The sequence below is a fragment of the Anabrus simplex genome, chromosome 9 (genome assembly GCF_040414725.1).
Source record: "Anabrus simplex isolate iqAnaSimp1 chromosome 9, ASM4041472v1, whole genome shotgun sequence".
NCBI classification, from domain to species: Eukaryota; Metazoa; Arthropoda; class Insecta; order Orthoptera; family Tettigoniidae; genus Anabrus; species Anabrus simplex.
Window position 1 is genome coordinate 32,284,506 of NC_090273.1, and position 11,498 is coordinate 32,296,003.

The window sequence follows — 11,498 nt, forward strand, 5'->3', positions numbered from 1 at the left end:
GCACAAGACCTCAGTTGCGCACATGTGTTATTGTTCCTTTGGTGAAAGTTTTATTGCATACAGGGTGTCTCAGAAATGTACTCACTCTTCGACTGTCAGTAACTCATGTACTCACATGTTGTTGACAACAAATACAACGTCCTTTTGGATATATAGAATGATTTCAATTTAAAAGAAAACAAATTGACTGCACCGTTGTTCTTCGCAAATGTTCAAACTGACCGTCATCATTATCCAGACAGAGCTGATAACGTGAAGGAATGGAATCACAAACTGTCTGAAGCAATTCACTTGGAATTTGGAGGCATTGACTTTCAATTTTCTGTTACAACGCTCGGACTGTTACTGGTTTTGTGACACAAACCTTATCTTTGACGTACCCCCATAAGAAGAAGTCCATGGGCGTCAAGTCGGGTGAACATGGGGGGTATTCGACACTGTCTCTTCATCCAATCCCTCTTTCAGAAAAAAATGCGTAGAGATATGCCCGTACTTAATTATTGTAACGGGTAGGAGCTCCATCTTGTTGGAGTCACTGATAGTCGAAGAGCAAGTACATTTTTTAGGACACACTAAATCAAAACCTCAAGAAAACCTATTATTTCCGCAGTTAACTTGTTAAACTGTCAAACTTTACTTCTCTGTCGAAATTCGCTCAGAGGACATCAAAAACCTACCATTTTATAGCGTTTCTTTTCAATTTTATTGTCTACTCCCAACTATATTTCCCAGATCTTCAGTACTTTTCGTCGTTTATAAATTTTGTGCCCCTCCCCCCCCCCGCCCCCTTTTCTAGTTCCCAATCGCTGATACTGATCTGAAGATCTTCCTCTTTGTGATTATGACGACGATCGTGATTGTTGTTTAAAGGGCCCTAATATCTAGGTCATCACCCCACTCCCCTTCCTTCTTCTCCTCGCTCACATAAATGTAGATTGTTATCAGGCGAAAGATCGTACGAGCTTATAGATCTTAGCAGAAGTTTATTCTTCACCTGCTCCTAGGAATTATGTGGTAGGTCATGTATTGCCATCCAGCTCAGTCAGTTGTCATTTAAGAGCGCTCATACGCGAAAGAATCATACTATTAGCACAAAAAGAACTCAGTTTCTAGGTAATATATTAGCATCGCACTGAAAATTATTTTAAAACTGATATTCTTCACAAACAAGAAAGAAAAAGTCTACCAACTTTCTGCAAAATTTAGGAAATTGCTTAATTTTACGTTTTTCGTAGTAGCGGGGCCCCCTACTTTGTCTGCCAAGAAATATTTTCAACATTAAAATCCGTGACCTGGCCGGGAATCGAACACGAGGCCTCCGCGTTAGAGTCAGGCACGTTACTCCTACATCACGGGTCCATCTTCTAGAATCTACACGACTTTATATATTTTCTCTTGTAATATTAACTTCAGATCTTGGTACTGATTACTCCTTGCTACAAGACCTAAGCATGCCAATTTCCCACATTTTACTGGTGTTAGAAGTTCTCGTCGAACCTTGGTTGTCATTAGCGCTATTGCCTCATTAGATATTCAAAGCATTAGCATTTACAATTTCAGAGGAAACTGTACCTATGTGGTGAAGAATTTAGAAGTGGGCTTTTTTTCTGAGTGGCCCAAGCAGTTGAGGTACTGGTCTTCTGACCCCAACTTGGCAGGTTCGAACCTGGCTCAGTCCGATGTAACTTTTAGGAATAAATAAATAATATTTTCTCATACTGTATCATATTTTATTTACCTAAAATTCGTAGCTCATATCCCTAGGATGTTTTCAACATTGAGTTGCTTGCCTGAAGGGCTAGGACTGTAGATTTTTTTTAAAAAGGCATTCATTCAGGATCAACAACAGCATAACGCCGAATTACAAAGATCCGGATCTGAGGGCTGGATCGTGGTCCACTCAGCCTACGTGATTACAATTCATAAGCTATCTGACGGTGAGATAGCGGCTCCGGTGTAAAAAGCTTAGAATACCGGCTGAGAGGATTCGTCGTGCTTACCACACGACAACTCGTAATCTGGAGGCCTTCGAGATGAGCAGCGATCGTTTGGTACGCCAAGGCCCTTCGGGGTTGTTGGGCCATGGGATTTGATATGGTTTTATAGGTCTTAGAAGACAATGAGCATCCTGGATAATATTCAAGAATGGATGATGTACGAAACCTTCCGAAGCATTCCGTCTTACAGAAAACATAAAAATCGGAGAGACCGGATACTGCACATCAAATAATAATAATAATAATAATAATAATAATAATAATAATAATAATAATAATAATAATAATAATAATGAGAAGTACCGAGCTCGATAGCTGCAGTCGCTTAAGTGGGGCCAGTATCCAGTAATCGGGAGATAGTGGGTTCGAGCCCGACTGTCGACAGCCCTGAAAATGGTTTTCCGTGGTTTCCCATTTTTTCACACCAGGCAAATGCCGGGGCTGTACCTTAATTAAGGCCACGGCCGCTTCCTTCCAATTCCTAGGCCTTTCCTATCCCATCGTCGCCGTAAGACATATCTGTGTCGGTGCGACGTAAAGCAAATAACAAAAAAATAATAAAAATAATGAGAAGAAGAATAAGATGGTGATGATGATGGTGAAAGAAAGAATTCGTTCAGTTTTTGATAAAAAGTGTACAATCATTCCATATTTTTCATAGTTCGATGTAAGCCAGGTCGCAGTTAGTCCCACTTCCAAGTTTCTACTGCTGTTTTATTAGAGTTCCACTGCATACACACATGTATTTCTTTGTTGGTAGTACCATGAAATGATATCTCTCATCACAGCACACATAAATGGTCTTGCATAGTTACCCCTGCAAATCAGACACGCTCTAGTAAAAATGTTTATGTCTTAGGTCGTATTCCGTAATAAGGCTGAACAATGTATCCTGTTCTTATCCGGTGGAGGAAAGCACACCTACAAAGATAGTCATCAAGAAAATGTCCACTGCTGTATCCTTGTATCTCGTTTTATTCCTAACCCCTCAGAGCATCCCTTTAATTAAAGCAGTAATTCCACGAATAATCGCGAACTGTTGTTGATATTGCTTCGGTGCGGGAGGTGGCGATGGTTGTTATCTCGAGGGTTAGAACCACGAGATTATCGTCCTCATTAAGGTAAGGAACTGGTTAACAGTTTCGTGTGTGTTTTCTTCGTTGTTATTTCTACGCAATGACAATGTTTTGCTCCTTAAGACCACAATAATTACACTACTACCTCCATCATCAATGTCAATTAATTTATAATTCTTATTTTACCGAGGATTAGTAATAATGTTATTGGCTTTATGTCCCACTAACTACTTTTACGGTTTGTGGAGATGTCGAGGTGCCGGAATTTTGTCCCGCCAGAATTCTTTTATGTGCCAGTAAATCTACCGACACGAGGCTGACGTATTTGAACACCTTCCAATACCACCGGACTGAGCCAGGATCGAACCTGCCAAGTTGGGGTCAGAAGGCCAGCACCTCAACCGTCTGAGCCACTCAGCCAGGCTTACCGAAGATTAGTCTACTGGTAATCTTTATGTTAACTGGAAAAGGAAAGTCCAGCTCCATGACTGAATGGTCAGTGAGCACTTCCCTCCACAGGACGTAGACGTCAGGAAGGAGGGGGGGTCCGACTGTAAAACTGGGTCAAACCCACAACAGGTAGTGCTGACCCTACAAAATTGAGGAAAGATCAATAATAATAATAATAATAATAATAATAATAATAATAATAATAATAATAATAATATCATCATATTACTCCTAAATGCCTTTGCTGGCGGACTTAGTGTTTACAGTGCACTATGTCTTCTGGTATGGGCTAGAGCAATCTTGTTACTTTCATTGATCTGTCTCAGCTTTTTCCTTGGCTTTGACAAAATGAAAGTGACTGAGGTATGAGTGATGCTAGTAATGCCATTCCTTCTGCAGCCAGTCCCTGCTATGAATGGTGTGAAAATATTGCTCATAGGGTCGGTTGGTGTATGCATTTCAGTGGGCTTGGCAGACTGATATGTAATAGCAACTTCTGGCTCGGTGAGGAAAGCAACGGGAAACTACCTCACTCCTCATTTCCCTAGTACGCCTCTTCAGTGATGCCTAGGCCATCTATGACAGCTGATGGCGGAGCTGTTGAGGATCCAACCAGCCTTCGGGCTGAGGACTAAACATACATACATTACTCCTAAAATATTAAAATCAAGGAAGAGCTCCCCAATGTCTCTGACACTTTAAACAAATCACCAACAACAGCGTGCCGAAGTAGGACGGATGCTACCTCACAGATCTCCACCTCCTGGACTTCAACTCAGCTGGACTAGTTGGAGGTCACCTAATCGTTTGGGGGGGGGGAGGGGGTGTTGGTAGATCTAGGGACAAACTTAAGAAGTGCGAGTATTTGGAAAAACAGACAGAACTTCGTGATTGCGGGGAAATACAAACTATTCCACACATGTAGAACTGCCAGCTATGCCCTATCCAATATACACCTTAAGATCTCGTTAAAGCGACCAAAGAGGGAATTGCTGTCGCTGATTATTCAATGGACTCAGTGTGACCGCACTTAATATACAGTATATATGTAAAGTGCCAATTATTTCTTATAATTGTAACATGTATGTTTATGTATACAGTATTTGTATTGTGTCAACACTCTGACACGAAAGCATAATAAGTTAGAACTAACAGACATGAAAGTAGCTACAATGACTGGCTGCTACCAACCGGTGGGAACAATGGTAGGAGGGTATGCAGAATGAGGATATAAAGGCTAAGTTAGGAATGAACTGGATGGATGAAGCTGTACGCATAAACTGGCTTCGGTGGTGGGATCATGTAAGGCGAATGGAGGAGGATAGGTTACCTGTTATGGAGGATAAGAGAAGAAGAGGCATATCAGGACGACGACGGTTAGACTAGTCACATACAGGGGATGGGGTGGCAGTTAGTAAGTACATAGAGGCTTGCAGAATGAACAGTGAAAGGCATAGCAGTCTACAATGAAGATGTATAATAAAAAGAAGAAGAAGCAGTATTCAATGGAAAATTTTGCATGCTTTTTTTTTTCGTACATCACACCGACGGGCAGGTCCTGTAGCGACGATGCGGTAAGACAGGGCTAAGAAGTGACTGTGGCCCCCAATTAAGGGACAGTCCCAGAATTTGCCTGCTGTGAAAATGAGGAGCTTACAACCAAAAGGAGTTTCTCCACCTCCGACAAAAAATGAGTTCCGCATATCACTGTCTTTGTCTTGTCAATAGCTATCATGATCTAACAATTTTTTTCGTTCAAAATATGTTTTATCCCAGGTTGAAAATCACAGCTTCAATCAAAAGGGTTTTACTCCATACCCTGTTTTCGAACAAATGGTATTTTCTCCCTTCAGCCAATCATCTGCTGCCTAAGCTGACATCTGATTGGCCGGTCATTTTGTTTGCATTGTTTAGAGGTTATGAGGCTAGAATCGTATTGTTTGAAGTAATATTAGTGAAGCTGTGATGTCTGTAATCACAAGTAAAGAAGTGGAATATGTAACTAAATAAGAATCCGGCCCTACTGATCAGTTTTGATCCAAAACAATACCTGTTGCCAGCTGGATCACTTGAGAAAAGTCACTTTCCATACCACTGATACACTCATTTTCCATACCACTGATACGCTCAAAGAAAAAAAGAAAAGGGTGGTTTCTCCTTGCTTGCGTGATCCAAATGACAGTGATCAAAGAAAATTCCATTGCATCCACCTTCGGGGGCAGTTTTCCTCCCTAAGTCACGAGAGTGCCCTGACTCAAGGACCAAGGGCTTAATTCAATATAAAAAAAGGAAAAATGCATTGTTCACATAATATGATTATCCAGACAGCGAGACCCCAGTGTGTTTATCTCTGCTAAAAAACAATTGCGGCTCATCATTGTGAGTATGCAAGTGAAGATGAGGACACCTGTGACTGTCTTGAGGCTGACGTTGGGGTAAAGCTGTAGTTCATTTACAAAAGTACCCGAACTATTCATGATATGGCTGTATAAGTATTGCTTTTTTTTTTTTGCTATTTGTTTTACGTCGCACCGACACAGATAGGTCTTATGGCGACGATGGGATAGGAAAGGCCTAGGAATAGGAAGGAAGCAGCCGTGGCCTTAATTAAGGTACAGCCTGGTGTGAAAATGGGAAACCACGGAAAACCCTCTTCAGGGCTGCCGGCAGTGGGGTTCGAACCTACTATCTCCCGAATACGCTTTTTGTTTTGATATCAGTCATATAATTTCACAATTTTCATTTTTACGTAAAAGTTTAAGATGTACAGTATTCATATATAGGCTAATAAATGTTTGTTACACCGTTTTCAAGCATTTTGGTATCATTCAATTAAAAAGAGTTTTCTCCACTTCACTTTCAATCAAAAGGTAATTCCTCCGCTCCTTTCAATCATAAGGTGTTTTCTCAAAAAGTTTTGAGTTAAATTACAAGAAATACTCCTGTTCTAGATTGGTTTCAACATGTTACAGTGTAAATATAATGTTAACATAAATCAAATGTTAAAATAATTGTGCACGTATCACAGTTCTTGTAAGAAATATAAGTTTTTCTCATTTTCTGAAAAAAAGTGATTTTGTGGAGAACACGCCTTTTGATGGTTAGCTCCTCAAATAAGAAACCATGGAAGACCATCTTCAGGACTGTCGACAGGTGGGATTCGAACCCACCATTCCTCAAATGAATGCTCATAGCAACGCGACTCGAGTCATGTAACCAACTTAGAGTTTGGAAATTTTCTTAAATAGAGCCTCAGTTATCAGCTCACAAAATTCTGTGTAAATAGAACATTATAGAAAGTATCTCACCTAGATGAGATGATGATGATGATGATGATGATGATGATGATGATGATGATGATAGTAATAATAATAATAATAACCGAGTTTTATATATGTCAAATGAATTTGAAATAGATGAAAAATCATACGGTAAACTGAAACTCAAAGCTATATCTGAGAAACAAAGCATACAAAGTCTAATTGGGTTACAGTTCTACACACAAACAGATCAATAGCATCAATAGCATACCTAGCGTGTGAGAGACAAAAGGAATGCAATATGCTAGCTCGATACACTGCTCGAGCACTGAATAAAAATGTGAAAAAAATATATCTGAGGGTTCTGCGAATAACACGACATGATAAAATGATACTAACCAACGGTGGACGCAGATGTGGGTCTAAATATGACATCGGTCTGTCAGAACATCACGACAACATTTCTTCCTTCTTATTTCTGTACCGCCGATATATGGACCACGTTAAACAACTAAGTTACCTTTCTTCTTCCTCCAACATATGTTCTATGTTGGTTATTCAGCCCGAAGGCTGGTCTGATCCTCTACAGCTCCACCAACAGCTGTCAGAGGTAGCCTAGGTGTCACTGAAGAGGCATAGTGGGGAAATGAGGAGTGAGGTGGTTTCTCGTTGCTTTCCTCACTGAGCCAGAAGTTGCTATTACATATCATTCTGCCAAGCCCACTGAAATGCATGCACCAACCGACCCTATGAGCGATATTTTCATACCATTCATAATAGGGACTGTCTGCATAAGGAACGGTATTACTAGAATCACAACTAAGGTTAAGTTATAAGGAGAATCCCACCTTCAAGTACTTGTCATACCTCGGTCACTTTCATATTGTAAAAGCCAAGGATGAGACTGGGAAAGGTAAAGGAAAATAACAAATTTATTATAGCCCATGCCAGAAGACACAGTGCACTGTAAACACTACGTACATCCCGCCAGCATAGGCAAATTAGAGGGGAGTAACTCTAACCAGTATTATTGCTTTATACGACCCGGAAACCATATCCCATGGAAGTCGCTCTAAAATAATACAAATTGAAAAGCAAGAAAGTAAAATTCTGCGGAAAATGTATGGTCCCACGAGAGAAAAGGGAATGTGGATTAAGAGGAGAACAGCGAACCTCGACTCATTAAATGACGGGTTCACTGATGCCGTACGCAAGAGACGCCTGAAATACTGTGGCCATATTTATAATGGACAGCAACAGCCTCACCAAAATATTATTTAATGTAATCAACTCAAAGAAGGTCAAAATAAACTGCCTAGAAGAAATTAAGACCGTCCTCCAAGAAATGAATATTACGGACATCATACAATATCGTGGAGCCTTTAGCACGATAGTAGCCAAGCATAAATTCGTAGAGAAACCTAAAACTAAAACTGGGATGAAGTGGTCCACAGAACGCAAGATGCAACACAGTGCATTCATAAGATTTAGCGAGGATAAGAAGGCGAAAACCATCAGGCCAGCGAATAAGTTCAAACGCGCTCTTTGAGGGGGCATAACGAAGAAACAAGGAGAAGAAACGATACGAGTAAAGAACTGGAATGAGAGATACGGCTTTTTGCGGATGATGTTCTACTATATAGAGTAATAAATAATTTACAAGATTGTGAGTAACTGGAGAAAGACTTCGACAACGTTGTGAGATAGACAGTAGCAATAGTATGATGATAAACGAGGTAAAAAGTCAGGTTGTGAGTTTTACAAATAGGAAAAGTCATCTCAGTTTAAATTACTGTAAGTATCTGGGTGTTAATATAAGGAAATATCTTCATTGGGGCATTCACATAAAGAGGATTGTAAATAAAGGGTACAAATCTCTGCACATGGTTATGAGGGTGTTTAGGGGTTGTAGTAAAGATGTAAAGGGGAGGCCATATAAGTCTCTGGTAAAACCCCAACTAGAGTATGGTTCCAGTGTATGGGACCCTCGCCAGGATTACTTGATTCGAGAACTGTTTTTTTTTTTTTTAAAAAAAGCAACTCGATTTGTTCTGGGTGATTTCCGACAAAGGAGTAGCGTTTTGAAAATGTTGCAAAGTTTGGGTTGGGCAGACTTGAGAGAAAGGAGACGAGCTACTCGAGTAATGGGTATGTTCCAGGCTGTCAGTGTAGGAATGGCGTGGAATGACGTAAGTAGATGAATAACTTTGAGTGGTGTTTTTAAAAGTAAGATAGAGCACAATATGAAGATAAAGTTGGAATTCAAGAGGCCAAATTGGAACAAACATTCGTTTATAGGAAGAAGAGTTAGAGATTGGAATAATTTACCAAGGGAGATGTTCAATAAATTTCCAAATTCTTTGCAATTTTATAAGAAAAGACTACGTAAACCACATAGAGAATCTTCCACCTGGGAGAACGCCCTAAATGGAGATCAGTGGCGATTGATTGATTGATTGATTGATTGATTGATGATTGATTGATTGATTGATTGATTGATTGATTGATTGATTGATTGATTGATTGATTGATTGATTGATTGATTGATTGATTGATTGATGATTGATTGATTGATTGACCATTCCATCATCCTTTCACTTGCTCGGCTTTTGCTCTCCTCATTCCAAATGCTGTTTCTATCCGTAGACTCCTGGAAACCCTTCCACATTTGGAGTTGTCTGAATTGTATGTAACCTCGGCACAAAAATTAGCGGAACAAATGTTTGACATGCTGTTAAAGTTTATGTCGTGGAGCATGAAACATGTACAGGCTTATACGAATTGGTACACACCATAGTAACGCAGTCACGGTGATTTAATTGCGTAGAGGTTACCCTATTTAACACAAACATGCTTCCAGTCCCCTCGGGTCTCAATACAATGTAGTCCGCAGTACACAAACCACTCCCGCCATGCTACTGGTGACGTTGCTACGCATTATTCGAGTGTGAGACATTCAGCATGAGGCATCTAAGCGAAGCGGAAGTGTCCCAAGTTGTTGCCCTACGTCAAGAAGTGAGAACAACGCGGTATGTGGCTAACGACCTCAGAGTGTCTCCATTCGTTGTTCACAGGCTCTGGAATCGCTATGCGGAGACAGTAGGGTATGTTAGACGCCGAGGACACGGTCTCAAACGGAAATGTACTGCTCAACAAGACAGATTCTTACGGTTAACAGCACTACGCTGGCCCTCCGGAAGTGCCAGAGAACTGCAAAGTGACCTTACAAGAGTCTCTGGAGTTCAGCTGTGTATTCAGACCATACGCAATCGATTTAGAGAGGATAACATACGCTCTAAGAAAAAAACCTGCTCGTGTAACTCTCTTCACTAGCAAACACGGTAGAGCTCGTCTTGCATTTGCCAGAGAATATCGTCACTGGTAACTGAGACACTGGCGTCTGGTAATGTTTAGAGATGAGTCCACGTTTACCTAACATACACCGGATGGCCGTCAACGCGTGTGGAGACGACGAGGACAGCGATTCTTTGAAGGTCTTATGCAGGAATTGGACAGACATGGTGGTAGATCGGCCATGTTGTGGAGAGTGTTCATGATTGATAATCGTACGGATCTTGTGGTGGTACATGGCCGTCTGAATGCTGCGGTATACATCAGGGACATCGTGAACGACCATATTGCTCTTGCTGCTCTTGGTGTAGGGCCTGCTTTCTTGCTGATGTATGATAATGCGACAGCCCATATTGCACGAAAAACCAGAGATCATCTCAACGATTGTACATCTCTGTTATGGAGTGGCCCGCAAGGAACTCCGACCTCAATCCAATGGAGCATTTATGGAATGTATTGCAGAGACGGATTCGGCAGCGTGAAAATGCTTCACTAACATTGCACGATGTTGGGAAGTGGGATGTCATTCCACAGACAGTCATCCGACGTTGCATACGCAGCATGCCACGCAGGTGTGCAGCTGTAATTGAAGCTGGGGGAGGAACAACACTGTATCAGACAACTGTCGCTCGGGTAAGCAGAGTGTTCAGCAAGAACTCTATATTGTGATTGTGATAGTTCATCTGTTGTGTTGCGAATTGTGGTGAATGGCTAAATACAATGGCGATGGTCTTGTTGTTTAAATCAAGTGAAGCACGCACTTCCTTCGCCAACATGTGTTTCTTTTCACAAATCCGTATGTTGACATTCTACACAGCATTAAAAACATGTTCCCCTAATTTTTGTGCTGAGTGTATGTCGGCCTCTGGAATGTTGATTTTTCTTATTTTCACGTATCTCTGGTATCCAGGTGTATTTTGTCCTTGAAATGTTTTTGTTGTTGCAGTAGTTGTTGATGAAGTGATTGAATAATCTCGTGGTTAGCCTACGTCATTCATTCTGATTAAATGTCCGTAAACACCAGTCTCCTTTCTTTTTTCTTCATTGTATCCTTTATTCTCTCAGTCTTTCTACATAGTTCTTCACTACTTCTCTTAAGGTACACATCATCTTTCTTACCTGCACCTAAAAATTTTCACAATGCTTTTTTTTCTTTCTGATTTCTTCAAGTTTGTTTTCCTCATCCATCGTCAAGCATTCTGCAATGTATACGCACTCTGATTTGACCATTGTGAAGTAGTGTCTGATTTTTGCATTGGTGGACAGAGATTTCTTGTCGTAAATAACTTTGGTCAGTTGGTATGTAAATTCCACGTTTTTGACTCTCACTTTGTTTGCTTCTTTGTCGAATCCATTTGGCTGTA